Source organism: Opisthocomus hoazin, chromosome 1 (assembly GCF_030867145.1).
Source record: "Opisthocomus hoazin isolate bOpiHoa1 chromosome 1, bOpiHoa1.hap1, whole genome shotgun sequence".
NCBI lineage: Eukaryota > Metazoa > Chordata > Aves > Opisthocomiformes > Opisthocomidae > Opisthocomus > Opisthocomus hoazin.
This window is the reverse complement of record NC_134414.1, coordinates 128,798,774-128,814,893: the sequence shown is the minus strand read 5'-3', so window position 1 is coordinate 128,814,893 and position 16,120 is coordinate 128,798,774.

The window sequence follows — 16,120 nt, the reverse complement described above, 5'->3', positions numbered from 1 at the left end:
TAGTAGTGGCAAAAGGCCCCAGATAAGGAGACAGCATTTTGATCAGTGGAGCCATGGCAAATTTTCATCCATTCATGAAAATACCGTGTTTGGGATTTTACATACACACACACATGTATATAGATATGTATATTTATGCTAATTTGTTTTCCTCCTTTACAGTTTAAATTATTCCCATATTAGACAAGTGAGGCAAAGTTTGTGGGAAGCAGTAATGTTTCTTATGAAACCAAGCTAATTTATTGGAAAAAAGCAAACAAGCTTTCCTGTATAGAGGCCCTTCTTCAGGTCTGAAGCCAAGGTGTTCATATAAGGTGATTTTCAAACATGGCCACAAGAACTTAGCCTTCAGGAGTGACACATAATATTTAACACCTGTACAACCAGCCAGACCACTAGAAAAAACACAGGGACCCTTCTCATGAAATATCAGGGTATAAAATAGAATAAGTCTCCATAGAAAATGCTGTGTGTGTATGTATATCTACACAGCATACAGCTGTCCCAGGCAGAGGTAATGGTCCTGGTTTAGAATGCAGAATTAGTTGTCTTTTCTGTCATATGTGGACAACTTTTCTGCAGCAAGCTTGAGTCTCCATACTGCTGAGTAGTACAGACGTGCCCCATAGGGTCTAATGTACCTTCACCCTGGCTTAAAGTTCGGTATATACTTAAATGTTTTTCTGGGCTATTGAAAACACTTTCACTGCACTCTACCTGTTAAAAGCAGACCACAGTAATCCTGGAGATGGGAGAAAACACTGTTTAAAAACACTTTATAAACACTCTACTTGTGTGCTAGAAATTTTGAAATTATTGCTGTTTGCCTGTTTCTCACAAGTGAGGACTGACAATGCCTTTGCTTAGCATAGAATCATAGAAATCATAGAATCATAGAAAGTTTTGGGTTGGAAGGGACCCCTAGAGGTCATCTAGTCCAGCCCCCCAGCAGCGAGCAGGGACAGCACTAACTAGATCAGGTTGCTCATCTTTCTCCTCTTTTTCTGGCCCATCTCCAATCCCGTCTGCCCAGGATTTCTTAGTCATTGCTAACAGGCAGCTGCCATTAAAGTCCTTTAAAACAACATACTTTCACACCAGTTGACTGCAAGCTCTACAGCAGTGTCACAACCTCTCGATTTTGTTCCTAAGGACATGAGATTTTTCAAACAGTTTGAATATATTTGATCTCTTCAGTTTTTAAAGGGCTGCCAGCAAGACTGATTGTTCCCAGCTAATTGGAGAGAGAGAAAGGAGGGAGGGAAGCTGGCAATAGAAAAACAGACTTCAGTCATCATAATGCATGAAGTTTGTTGTCTGATTTGGCAAATTTTATCCTGTACCAAGAGACTGAGTCCAACTTGGGCATGACTGTATCATCAAAGTCTCAGTGTTCAGTGGTGTCTTTGGAGGCTGTGAAAAAAATGATCAATCCAGTTCTCAGGATATACTTCAAACTTTCCCCAGAGCAGAGATCTCCACTGTTGGAGGCAACTTTTGAGAGGATGGACCCTCCTGTGGCTATACCCAGACCACAGCTCTGCTAGAAGCTGCAGAATGGCTACTGGTTGTACTCAGAGCTGGGTTTTCCAGCCCAGGGTGACAGCTTTGAGTGCTTTCTCCACTCGGTCTGTTAACACAAGGGACACTCCTCAAGGGGGTTGCCACATACCCTTTGGTGGGGGACAGGCACAAGTTTCTATTCAAAGCCAAAGCCTAAGAGTCAGAGCAGAGGATTTCTTTGCCATACATTCAGGCCTGCCATGTAGAGCAGAAGAGTGAAAAGGGCTGCTCAAGAGATATAAGATGAAGAGGCTGCCTCACTTCTTCCACCTCTGTTTCACTAGGTATGTGAAACAGCTTCTCCGACCAGGTGAGATTGTGTTTAAATGCAAGAAAATCCAAGCAGGAAAACACTTTGAGCCATGTGTTGTGTGCACGTCACATGCCTGCCTCCCCTCCCACTCCCTGGAGACATCACAGAAGTCCACATCTTCTCAGACTGATTCTTGAGCTGAAACAGAAGAGGTGCTGGCATGTATTTAACATGCAAATATTAGACAGGAGTATTGTAAGTGGCCTGACCAGTGAGGTGACATTACTATCCATCAAGAGGAGGTTATTCCTTTCCTGTATGAATTTACTGATCTGACTTGGTAGAGAGCTGTGGGGAAGGTGGTCAAGAACCATACCATAAATCTTGAAGACCTGATGCAAGCACATGCTCATAAGGCAGCATGCGAACCATTAGCTTAGAGGAATCTGCAGAACCAACAAGGAAGATACATACTTTTGTCAGAGACTGGAGCTTGTAGGTAAAAAAAAGAGCCAGAGAGCTTCTAAAGGGACAAATTATTTGAGTTAAGGGTACTGATCCTGTCATCCCAACTGCAGGACTGAGAGGCAGCTTAGCCCACTCAGGAGTTCCCTGCTGTCTGGTTAAATCACAAACCAGAACAAAACTCCTATCTGATAACAAGTTTTACATGTTATTGAGATTATAAATACTACACATTTGCTTTGTAGTTTTAAGATCCATAGGCTGGGAGGCTGTGGACCAACTTTGGGCCAGCCAGTAAAAGGATTTCCTTCGTCAGGCTTGGGAGACCATCGAAGTCTGTGGTCTGGCCATGACTAACATAGAAGAACCAACAGTACAAAAACCTCCCTAACCTGTAGCTTATGCCAGTCAGCAAAGTAATGCCAACCACGCCAGCAGCACAGCTGTATGTGTGCCTGACGCAGCCTGTCTTGGAAGCAGGTCTGACTCATTTCTCTGTCCCCTTCACACATACCCAGTGTCCCCGAGGTGTCTGAGTGTGGACTGCCACAGCCCCTGTTTGACTTCAGTATGCCTTGGCTGTGTCCACTGCACAGCCCTGGCACTGATTTCTCTAGCGGCACTCACTTGCAGCCTTGCTGTGCTATCTATTAAAGACTTCTAAATTATGTATTAATAACAAAGCAAGCAAGATGAAAGCAGATTTGGAAAAATGCATATTATCTATACACTTTCTTGTGCCACTTGGAGATCCTGAAAACTGGATCTTGCTGCTTTTTTTCTTTTTTAAGGCTTCTTTTGAGTATAAGAGTTTTCCTTAGCAAAGAATACAATTGTCCACTGGACTATATCATTGCTAAGCTTCTAAAAGGTACAGTTCTAGCTAAGCAAGACTTTGGAGTGGATTTTCTTTTGCACTGGCCTTCTTGGAATGTTTTATAATGGTTTTATTTTAAAGGAACTTCCTGTTTGTCTGAGAACTGGAGAGGATGGAGACTGGCAAACTGCTCTGCAGTTCTGAGCTTGGCAAAATGTGTTTGAAATCTGCAGATATTCATCCTCTATCTCTTGCAGCATCTTAATGATGCGGCTCACTGAGGTCTGCCACTTGCCCCTGAATTTTCCTCTCATGTTTCCCCTTAGCTTATTTTCACCTCATTCAATAACTATTAACATAATGCTGCTCTTAGAAGCCAGTAGAGGCTCATTGCTGCTCTCCTACAGCAGCTCTCTATCGTGATACACTCACCTGTCTGTGTAAATTGAGCTAGTAAAGAGAAGGCAATTTCTAGGACACAAAGATTTTAACAGCCAGATTTGTGCCTGGTGTAAATCAGCATCATTCTGTACTATCAGGTTTTTCCACCAGTGACTGGTTTAGCCCAGGTGAGGAGGTGTTGGGTAGGAAATTAGAAAACCTCAAGGCAATTATTCTTTGTTTCCTTCCACCTTTCTTTGCAGCATGTCCAGAGCTGCCATCCACTCAAACATCTGGGCACAGACCTACCACAAAAAGACAACCTTGTCCAGCTGTGCCTAGTTTTCTTCAGTGGTACAGACTCAGCTCTGACTCTCAGGAGTGGCTCTTCTCATACTTGCCAAGTAACCTTGACCCTGGAGGGGCGATGCTGGGCCACAATGACAATTTCACATGACCCTGATATTAAATGCCTTTTGGAGCACTAGTTATTTAAACCTAACATGTGAGCCCCAGTTCAGCAGATGACAAATGCACATGATTCATTTTTAAATGTGATGACTCAGTAGGGCCGCAGAAAAGCTCACATTGAGGTGTTTCTTTTGCTTTTAATTCCTGCTGTAGTGAGCCAAAAGATCTTGCACAGCAAAAAAACCCAAAACAAAACAAAGGAAACATCCATGTTAAACTCAGCAGAGTCCAAGTTGTAGGTTTTGCTCTTTTGGGCTGTGATGCTGCAAGTTGCGGTGACTGGGGCTACGGACAGGCACTAAACAGTTGTCACAGGCAGCTGATGTTGTGGTACAAGCAAATGATCCAGCATCACATTCCAGAGCCAACTGTGTTATGTTAGCTAGGAAGGTGGGCCAAATTCATCCGCTGTGCGGTTCATGGCCTTTTCGTCTCCAGATTTTCCATTCATTTTTTATATCTGTCAAGAGGGTAGTTTAGAGAACATTACACTGCAATAACATTGTATTCCATTGGCAATATTCCTTAATTGTAGTAATAATACATAATCAGCCATATATGTATGCATTAATATATTAGCTGCATAGCTTCAGCACTAACTTCTGTTACGCCTAACAACAGTCATGCTTGGCTACCTCATTACCTGAGCTTCAAGATATGAATTTCTTTCTATTACATGCTTGGGGTATACATTATTTTTATAATAGGAGCCAATGATGTTTTTGTCAGAAAGCCACGGAGTTTTATCATGGAGTCTATAAATTTTGTACAATGGGATTTTCAGAGGACCGAACAGTACAGCATTGCAGCGCGTTGATGGGCTGGCAAAGGGTGAATTCTTCGCACGCTCACCAACCCAGAGGAGTTTAGGGACACCTGAAACTACCACTCTCTTTGCCTCTAGCTGCATATGCTTAGGGTGTCAGAGAATAAGGCCTTGCTTTCAGGATGGTCAGAGTCAGCTGAAGATTTTGCTGTGACATCTTTTCCCGAGGGCACCTGTTGGACCCATGGGAGCAGGCGTTGCTCCTCAAGCAGAGGGGAGCAGCTATGGAGTGAGAAGGAAGGACACAAAGAAGAGTCAGAAAATGGGGTTTCTTTGTAAAACCACTTGTCTGCAGTAATGGTTAGGCAACACCTAAAACCTGAGGCAGGGAGCTTCTCAGCTGGCCTGGCGCAAGGGCAGCTTCAGCTGGTCCCAGCTACTGGCCGGGAGTGTGTGTGATCCAATGCAGTGCTCCACGTCCCACCATTCATTCACTGTCCCCCACCAGATTCAGACAGGTGTTTGAGCATGGGCCTACAGAAGCTAAACCACACCACAGTCCCACCTACGAGAGTTACAAACCTACCTCTGAAGCCACTGCGAGCCAGATGAAGAAAAGCCAGTGGGGTCTATGAAGGGAAAAAAATGGTTCAACGAAAAGCATGTTATGGTGCGCACTTGTGCTGGAAGGGTACAATATGGTGGGAGGTAACAACAATGCTGAAGGAAAATAAATCGAACAACAGAGAAGACCAACAACTTTCGTCTGTCTCTGCAAAAGCCATGAATGACATCTGCTAAATGACAGTGTGCCTCAATTTGCAAAGTCTTACTTTTAATTGAAACAAATAGCTACAAACGACATGCAGAATAAATGGACAGCTTTTTGCTATGTTTTGCAAAGGTGAAATGTGGGACTGGAAAGGGGTGACATTGGTGAAGGGACTAACTTTGAAATGATAAAGAAAAATGAACAGGGGAGGAAAAGAAAGGGAATTGGAAGAAATGGAGCAAGAAAAACATTATTTTGTGTAAATTAAATTCAAATAAAAAAGGATGACACCGGCTCTGATTTGTCATGCTGAAGTATTTTAAAGTCAACAGTAATAAGAGAATTATATAGAACATGAGCACCCCAGAAGTGCCAGGTCCACCTTTTTTTCTTTTTTAATAATGAAGCTGCTGATGCACATTTGTCAAGAAGACAAATAAACACCCTTTACACTCACCAAAAATGGTAGCCTTGGTCACTTAACTTCTTCAAACTCAGCTGCATCAAGGTGAGAAACTCTGAAATCTACTGAAAAAAAGTCAAGAAATTACCTCAGAAATGTTAGGTTGCCATTTGACCTGTCTTTCGGGTCTCCTTTAATAGCTGGGCACAGCAGAGGGTCCTTTTCTGTGCCTTGCTGTTTTCAGACTGCTGTAGACGTTGATTTCTTCCACTCCAGTCTAATCAGCTCAACAAGAGTTGCAGAGAAACTCCATCTGAACAGCAACAGCCACAAAGGAAACTTCGAGCCCTCTCTGCATAGAAGGTCGTCATGGGTGCTGGCGTATATATGGTTGGGTTGGGTTCCTTCTAAGAGGAGCAGCAAACTTAGTCACTTAGAGAAAGAGAAAGGGAAGAAAGAACATGGGAATATTCAATCACGTGCATAAAATCCGGCAGCACTGAAAAAGCAATTCCTGCTATTCCCAAAGAAATGCCACGCAGTAATGCTATTATTAGGCATAGCTCAAATTTCATCTGGTGTTGTCACATGCCAGAACCTACCAAGACAAAGATATTTACCTACTCCAGGCAACTGCATGGAGGCATACAGGCTGAGTGGGCCACTGATGCAGTCAGTCTCAGGGCAGATGCGAGGCAGGACAGCGAGCAGCCACATCGGCAATGGGTTTGTAGAATGGAAGACAGGCAAAACCTTGCCTCTGGCCTCACACAGGCTGGCTCAGTGGGCCTCCAGGAAGAAACAGCAAGAAATTAGCTTTCTGGAATAAGAGAACAGCACTTAAATGGTGACTTGTGACTCTAAGAGAAACTGTGCAACTCACCTCAATGGTATATATTTGTTCAAAAACATTTAGACTCATTTATACACATTCAGTTATTATTAAACATGACAGTTTGGATGTAGCTGCCTTTCCAGAAAGCGCCTGAACACTGTCAGATGTTCACTGTCAGATGTGAGTCATTTCATATTGGCCCTTTCCCCCACACACTTTCCCTGTGAATTGTCTATTGGACAACAGCAGAGCTGGGACGCTGGGCTAGATGAAGCTCTGGTCTGAGCTGCTATGGCCTTTCTCCTGTTCTTGTGAGGGCAAATCCACACAGCATGCTAAAAGCATAAAAAGGCTGCGTGGCAGCATATATTCATTGCAGTAAATGCCATGGTAATACATGTGCCCAGATGCTGAGAAGTAGCTGCACTTCAGCTCTCCTGGAGTCTGAGCAGAGAAAATCTGTCAGCCCTGAAGACCACAGAGGCCCATCCTTAGACAAACAGATCATTATCACAGAGGCAAAGTTACTAGTTGTTCCTTTGTTTGCCCTTGAGGGAGCCCATCACTTACTGTGTGAGTCCCCAGACCCTCAAAGCCTTCCCTGCCTGCTTGCTTCAAGCAGCACAAACAGCCCTGCTGAACTTCCACCAGGGAACTCACAGTGCGTAACATTAACAGAGCAAGATTTTCTAAGTCCAGGGCTTACAGCTGCAGCCTAGCTCAAAAAAGCACTTATTTGTACTGTACAATTTCTAACAGCATATTTTCCTGTAGGAGTAGTACCGACTTTTGACCAGTATGTGCAATGATCAGGCAGTTAGACTCACAGTTGATTTTCCCATTCCAGAGAGGCAGTTGTACATATAAGCAAACACTTTTTCAACACCACCCAGCAGGAAGAAAATAATAGTTATACGGCAAACTGTTTCTAAACAAATGTAGGTATCTGACTTAAAATTAAATTGAAGTAGCAATCTTCAGTATGGGTTAAACCTTAGAGAGAGCTCCTTTCAAACCTTTTTCATGTTTGGCGAGCCCTATGTATTTTCCAGTGTATGTCTGCATGGATGGATTAAATCTAAGGCCACCGGCGATCAGCTTGCTGGGTACAGTTACCTTCCATGGGCCCCCAGAAGTAGTCCTTGGACCACTGATCCATGACCACAGGTTTTGGAATCACTGCTGTAATTCTTCAAAATTTGCGAGTACCTTGATGTGCTGGGAGGGCAGAAGTATAGTGCTGTGCTATGAACCTCCTCATAAATTCACCTCTCCGATCTGGTATCATGCGCAAGCCTTTCCTTCCCCACTGCGTGAACAAGAATTGATAAAGTGGAAGTCCTTTTTCACCAGGCAAAGGTGGAAGGTGCGTTGCAGAGAGTGGCCTTGTTTAGGGACAATGTCCAAATCTGGATAGGATTGTCACCTTTCTCCCCGGGGAAATATGAAATGAACAAAGATCCTGAGTTAATAAAAGGATTTGCTAACAAGACCAGGGAAAGGAGGACACGCCAACAAAGTCCCACACCAGTCACACGAGATGAGGCCATTACAGAGCCAGGTCTGTCACCCCTGTAAGGCAAATGGCCCCAAATCGGCTTCAATTCACGCAGGCTGCTGCCTCCATGCCCAGGGTATGGCTCTGCTGCTCACAGCCAGGCACGAGGCTCCTTTCGGCAGCTCTGACACCGACTTCCAGCCCCACCGGCGGGGACGGGGGCAGCCGGGGTGGCAAGGCCAGCAGCACCCTTAGTGTCTGCCCTGCCTCTGCCCGGCATCTGAGGGGCTCAAAACAGCAATCTCTTGACGCCTTTTGGTTTTTTGGCATTTTGTCCTTATTTCCCTCTCTCTCTGCTACCTGAGCCTCAGCGTGGACCTGTGGGAGCCAAGCCCCTACCCAGGCACACAGCCCTGCAACAGGAATGCTGAGCATCAGAGCCAGCATACAGTGGTACTTCTTCAGGAGACTCTTCTCTGCCTCCAGCAAGTTACGGCTCAAGGACATTTGTAGGAAAAATAAGTGGGTTTATTTTTAACAACCCTCAATCATAATTTGCGGAATCAGTTTCTGAGTCCATGTCAACATTTAGCACCATCACTGCCCTGGGGCACAGAGAAGCTCCTTGGCTCAGCAGTTTGCCATGTGGCAGGTAAAGCAGGACTCTATCAGTTTTGAACCTGCCATCAAATAGTTGCACCTCATGATCCCATTACCTGCAGGGAAAATATTAAGGCTGTTTTTTCCTGTTCATTTGCTTTCAGACAAAGGTTTGGAGAGTGACACGTATTCTTGTGCTCCCAGTGACTGCCAGAGGCACCCTCCTTCACGGATCAAAAGTGACAGTTTGGAAACAGAAGAAGGAGATGTTGGATGCAGACAATCAAAGGCGAGGCGAAAGAGGAGCAGGAAAGGGGAGCAAAACAAAGCCAGGGTGAGATCCTATTGCCCTCTGTCAATACATCCAGTAGTTAAGCACCAGGGAGGCAGAAAAACTGTGTAAGGCAATGGACAAAGCTGGTAAAACCAAACAGGTATACCCTGCCTATGAATAAACATAGCCTGCAAAACAGACATGACTGGTTTCCAGTCACGAGAAAAGTGAAGCTTGGGAACAGCCCTTGAAAGGAAGATCAGGGACAAAAATTGCTGCAGCTAAGGTGGAGATAAATTGGTTTATGCAGTGCATACATATCGTGGTAGTCAGTAGTCACAGAAGACACTTTTTTGGTACCTACGCACAAGACCTTTTACAAAGTCCTGTTTTGTTATAAAACAGATAAATCCACAAATCTGGCTACAACCAAAGGATTACAGTTGAGCAGAGCAGGAGCTTCCATCAAAATCCTGTAGTTAGGAAAACATCTGCTGTTGCAAGGCAAGTTCTTTGATGGTATGTCACTTTTGAGATATGAGGGGGATTTTCAAGACATCTGAGGGGAACCCAGAATCTGGCAGCATTTCCAAAATGAGATGTAGTCTTTCCAGCAGAAGTATCTGTTCCACCACAAAATCTCTGATGCTGAAAAAAGCTTGTGGCAAAACAGCATAAACACAATATGGGTCAGTGGCATAGGTGTTGCTTTTGTTTATTAGAATGTGAAATGAGTTGAATAATTTTTTGTCTGTTACAATTATTTATGTGCATGGGTGTAAGCGTGCGGTCACTTGAGCTTTCTGGTTAGGCTGTTATTGCTCAAGCCCAGCCACAGATTTAGCAAATTAAACACACAAGGTCAACAGCACAGCAAGTAGACAGGTAAAGGGGGGGTCGATGTGTGTTTACAGTTACATTACAAGTAAGAAAGCACAACACGAGACGTTGGGACTTGCCTGAGCTGCAGCTGGAGCAAGACTGCAGGCAGGGAGCTGGGACTCAAGGACAGACCTGCCACCTGACTGGGAGGGCGAGCAGTCTGGGGCTGACTGTCACCAAATGTATATGGAGTTGGTTGCAAAGGTCTGGTCTGTTGAGCAGACAACAACTGACTGCTGAGGTGACGGGGCTGACAAGTGGGCTGCTGGCTGGACCTGCTGGCAACTGAAAGGCTCACACTTGAACTCATAATTAAGGGTAACAGGGACTAATCCCCAAATTGTCTGACCTGCTCAATAATTCTTAATCATATCCAGCACTGTATTTAGGGGTGGTCCCCATCACTGACTAAATGCTGTCCTGTCTCTCAGGATCCCAGATCCATTGGCTGCAGCAGAGTGAATTGGGGACTGCAGTTTGGCCATGTTGCTTTCACTTCTGCAAGTACATTCTTGTAGCTTACTTGTGCAAAGAGCGACAGGAAGGCATCACGATGGGTAACAGCTTCGAGGTCTCCCATGTGAAGCTTTCATTTTCCTTTTTTATGGCAGTTTAGCATTTTTATTATGTAGTATATGTACTGCAGTTGCATGCTTTTAATCATTCCTCCTGTCTCCTCCAGGCACCCTTTTTCCCCCCTCATTCTAGTAGCTCTCATGGGCTACGTACTCATTCAGAAAGTATTGGGAATAGGCTCTCAAACCATTTGCAGAGGATTGTTATCACTCAGGAAACACTTCGGAAACAATTTTTAGAAGCTTATTACATGAGATGAAAAGCCAAGGAGTGAACTACTTATCCGTGACTCCTTCAGTCATTTTAGTAATTTCTTATTGTAATACAATTTGAGTGAGGTGATGGAAGATTAGTAAAGGCTGACAGCTGTACTCAAATAGTTAAAAAATAATCCAAGTAATAAACTGTATTATAGGTATATCCAAGTCTGATCACAATATAGGGCCAAGGGCAGCTATTAAGAAAGTGATCAGGCTTTGTGGTTAGAACACTAGGAAGGAGCTAAACCTTCACCTCTCTGGCCGTGTCTACCCCGCCTCTAGGTGGTGGCTGCCTGTGAGATGCAGAAAGTCTGCGAGGGAGGAAATGGGGGCCGGGGCAGCTGTGTTTGCAGCTGCCCTGAAGGCACACGTGTCTCATTCTCCATCCTTGACAAGCAGGAGCAGTCCTTCCTACGCCTGTCCTGCCCTCCCATACGTAGGGAAAAGTACCTGGGGTGCGCTTCAGCAGGGATGGACAACTGGGGTAGGTTTTACTGGGAAATGCAGCTCTAAATAGCAGCAGGTAGATGCCTCTGTGCCTCAGGAAAGTCTCTGGCTGTGCAAGTGCTGGCAGGGGGGTTTCTGCTGAAGGACCCGACTGTGCCATGGGTTTGGTGCCTCCTGATGAGCCTCAGGGGCTGAGATAAAAATGAGTAGGTTCCTCAGCATCTTTCATGGCTCAAGGTGATCCCCGTCAGCTCTATGCTACCTGGAAAGCAAAAGCATCCCTATGCAGCAGGGGATTCTCCTCTGATGGGCAGGTGAGTTGCCAGGCCGTGGCCAAGTACTGGCAGCATTGGCTGGGAGGTTTCTGAGTGCTAATTCATAACCCCGGTGCTGCATGGTGCCCTGCCAGGGCTGCTCAGGGCTCTGCCCCAATGCCATCTTCCCTTCCTCCTCTGCCTCAGCTAGCCACAACAGTGGGCACCACATGGATTTTGGGATGATGGGGCTGTGCAGTTTACTAGGCTCCTTAGGACAGGTGATAAAAATGTGCAGAAAAACATCTCCTTGCTACAGTACTTCCTGGGTCGGTCCCAATTACTGCTGCTGGCAGGGCCCCCCAAGGCCCCCTCTCATGCATGCGCCCATCCAAAGACGAAGGCTGCTGTTTCATCTTCACTTGCCGTTTGGGTTCTCCTTCCATTAAAGAGTGGGTAGGGATGCATGAAAAATTAAAATGTGTTATTACTTATTCCCCTTTTGAACCGTTTCCTTCCCTGAGGGTTATCTGCTTCTTAATTCTACCAGATGACGGGGGCGCATTGTGCATTGCTTTCATTAACCTCCATCCTACACAAACCTTGCTTCTCAGGGAGGTTATCAAAATTAAAAAATATCAGGCTTTTGTCTGAAAACATTTCCTTACCCATTACCACACCAAGGATTATGAGAGTTGAAAGAAAGAGGGAGATCGGTGAGGGGTGGGAGAGGGAGGGACAAGAATTTTTATGCAGGAAGGGGGAAGAGAATTTTTTTTAATTGGAAAATGGCATGATAAAATCACAGAATTAATGAAGTGAGAGAGCTCAAGGTCAGCGTAGTACCTGAAGATACTTGAAACACACTTTCTATCTTGGTTTCTTACGAAAATGAGCAAGTCTCTGCACATCTGCTTGCTTTGTCATTCCCCTCTCCATGATTTTTAAACCGGTTGACAGATTTCAGTCCCATCTTAGAGAGGGGTGGAGTCTTCCTAAATAAATCCACTTTTCCCCTTTTCATAGAATAGCCACTGGCAGAGACATTGGAGCAGGCTGAAGCAATCACATTGTTTCCCACCCACCTTTCAATGCTCTCAGCTCTAACTTTTAAATCATGCGCAGCACCCCGCGCCTTACCACCAAAACCCTCTGTGGGAGGAGGGCTGTGAGGGTGAACCGGCTGGTTTATAACTAATGGGGTTGTTGGTAACTAAAGGAGCAATTAATAGCTGAAGGGGAACTACTGCCTTGTAGTTCAGTTAAAAGAGTCGCTCAAGCAACAGAAACAAATCCTCCGGAAAGTTGGTTTCATTACTTCTTCGGCTTGTAGAGCTCTTCGGCTTTTTTAACATTATAACACATCAAGCTAAAGACAGCGTCATAAATGGACTGAAGAATTGAGCCTGGAAACAGGGAGCTCCTGCCCTGTGAATGACTCCAGGGAAATGAAATCTTCTCATCTACATTTTTGCTCGCAGATGGATCAGCAACACAGGGCAGGCGCGCCAGGGTGGGAGCTGGCAGGGGCCCCGGGGGGCACGCTTGGCTTGCTGTGCCCTCCCTGCTCGGCTCCTGGGGACACTGGCAGCTGGCGATGGGTCGCTTTTGGGTCCCCAAACTACTGCAAGTCCAAAGCCAAAGGCACACGCTTTCCCAGGGGGAAACGACCAGTCCTCTGAAGAGTGCCTTTGCAGGGCCAAGGCCAACACTTAGCAAAAGAAAGCGTGTGCGTGACAGATTATGAATAATTGATTCTGGTGACAGCGATTCACAGATGTGACATCACTGTTGGGTGCATTAGGATGCTGAGCATCCTTTGGGGGATATTAGAAGTTAGATGACCCAGGGAACTCAAAGATATTAATGCATAATTTATTTTACAGGGGAAATAAGAAATGAGAGCAGTCCATAAAATTCTCATCATATCCCATTTCTTTTGTTGTGTCTCCCTCAAAAGGGTGTTCTGCTGGAGACGTTATATTCTTATATAAAAATAATCTCCTTTCCACAGGGAGCATTCTTCTCTGAAAGCAAAAACCAAAGTCATTGTACCTTAAATTAGAAGCTAAGTCTTTTTTAATTATTACAGCTCACTGAAGCAGGAGTCCAAAAATAACATGTAAATCAAAAAAGAGAAATCAAAAAGGCAAAACAAGCCACTGAGCTTCATTCTGTAACTGGAAAACAACTTGAATCCTGGGGCTCAAAGAATCCCTCTGAAGTTCAGTCTTGTAAAATCATGCTCTTTCTTAACCCCTACAGCATTCGCGTGTCCTGCAAGAGTACCTCTCTCCGTAGAGAGGATTTGGTGATGCCATCACCTGCAGTGCCTGGCTGCTGGATACTTTCTGAGGATGAAAACCTGTTTTGATGCCAGCCTTTCTCTCCTCTTTAGTGGATATTCTTCATTCTCCTTTTTTTGAGTGAGTTTCTTTGTTCCTCCTTTTTTCCCTCTGGTTTTGTTCCTCTCCTCTTTCCCCTAAATTGCACAGCGTTCTAGCAGCTTTTATCATCCCTTTCTTCTTTTCTTACAGATTTTGAATGAAAATGAAGACTGCAGCTCTTAAGGGAGCAGGCTGCATGAAAAGTTTCAATTTTGCAATTGGATTAACTCTTTGATTGTCAGATATCCCTCTATGTAGCATTTGGGGTAAGAGGAACTACAAAATCTGTTCATCTTTACTTAGGACCATCTACTTTGGTAGATACACTTCAAAGTTTCCTGTTCTATTCATTGTAGACAGAGTATTTTCTCAATGGCCCATCCATGGAGGTATTGCACTAAGTCTTTAAGTATAGACCATCTATAATAAAGTTATTTTGGTATTGTACAGGACTTCAGTAGCTTGGTTGTTAGATGCTACTCATCTAGAAGACGCAATAACTGAAGCTTCTTCCTGATAACAGCCCCTTGGGTCTGCCCTTGTGTTTACATTTGGTAAACTGTATAAGATTATCACTGGAGCCTCCATTCAAAGCAAACTTCTGCCACAACAGAAACACGACGCACAGAAACGCTCCAGAAGTGATGTTCAGTGTGGACTTTTGTGTCATGTGCTGTTCACAAAACCTCCCTCCTCCAACCTCTGCACAAAGGAAGGCTATTCGGACAGTAGCTTCATCTGACAGGGAAGGCTGGTACTAAGGCCAGTGCTGTACCTGGAATTTAACCCTCCCATCCATTGTGCTGCAGTCCCTGAGTCCATGGTCACCCACAGCAATGAGGGAACTAGCAGGGACCAGAAAGGTAACCAGGTTATTGGGGATTTGCAGCAGAAGCCAGAAGGCACCCAGAGATCAGGGCTGTGCCCAACAGGACAAGAAAGGACAAACTAGCTAAAGCTGTTTGCACCACTGCTGCAGACTCGTGCATTGGCAGCAGATACACAATTTCAGACAAGCATCTTCTTATCAGTGCAGCATTAGCTGCCATATAGTGAGAAACACAGGATGTCTTTATCTCTCAGCCCGGAGAGCATGCCTATTTGGCTTGTAGGCTTTTTTCTTTCCTGAAATACAGCTCACAAAGACTATGAGCCAACGTAACACAGAAGCACAATCCATCAGGATATATCTGTGTACACATTATTAAGCATTAAAGGTAAAGTTAGATTAGCAATAACCCAAATAAAATGCATTGTGATTGAATCATTAATTTTAATAATAATAATAAGTACAATAATTTTAATTCCTTTTTCCTTTCACAAAGCGCTTATTATTCAGTGTGAGAATTATCAGAGAACTAGAAAACATGACCTGCAACGAAAGATTGAACTAATTGGTTCTGTGCAATGTATGGAAGAGAAAATGAAGCAGAGACATGGTAAGAGTTTTCAAATACATAAAAGGCTGCTGCAAAGAAGAAGGGAATATTCTGTTTTCTGCATCCATGACAGATAAGACAAAAACCGTCAGGTTTTATTTGCAGCAGAAAAAGATTCTGCCAAGAAGTCAGGAAGCACGTTGGCTCAGTTAAGGGCAGTAAAGCCAGGGAGTAGCCCAGTTGGGGAAGGTCCTTCTGTAGAGTTCTTAAAGAAGAGGTTAGAGAAATGTCCATCAGGCTGTCTGGCCTGCTGTGGGTGACATTTTAAGGTACTTTCCAGCTCTCTTTTCTATGATTCTAAATTTTACATGTATTTATGAAGACTGTTTGTGTGATAGAAAGCCTCATGACTCACGACATGATGCTTAATGGCAATTCTGTTGCTGGTGTCTGTCAGAAAAGGATTGGGCTTATCGGGTCCTTCAAGAACCTTTCTGAGTACCAATGTGGAGATTAATATTTCTGGATGTTTTTTAATTCTTCATATGCATCAGGCCTTGCTTTGTCTTAAATTCATGGGATAATATTGTGGGTGGGTGATGTGTAGTATACACATTGTGTATAGTAGCCTCAGAATCCAGAGTCTGGAATAAGAAAGCGTATTAATAATGCGTCCAGCTCCTCAGGAGTATGCAGCAATTCAAGCACTTGCTAACAGGGGCATTTTATATGCACCCAGCACCATATCTCCTGTTTGCAACATCAGCGATCAAATGTGTAATCACATTTTATAAATATCACATTACTTGCATTTGTAGAGTTCCCCTGCTACCAAAC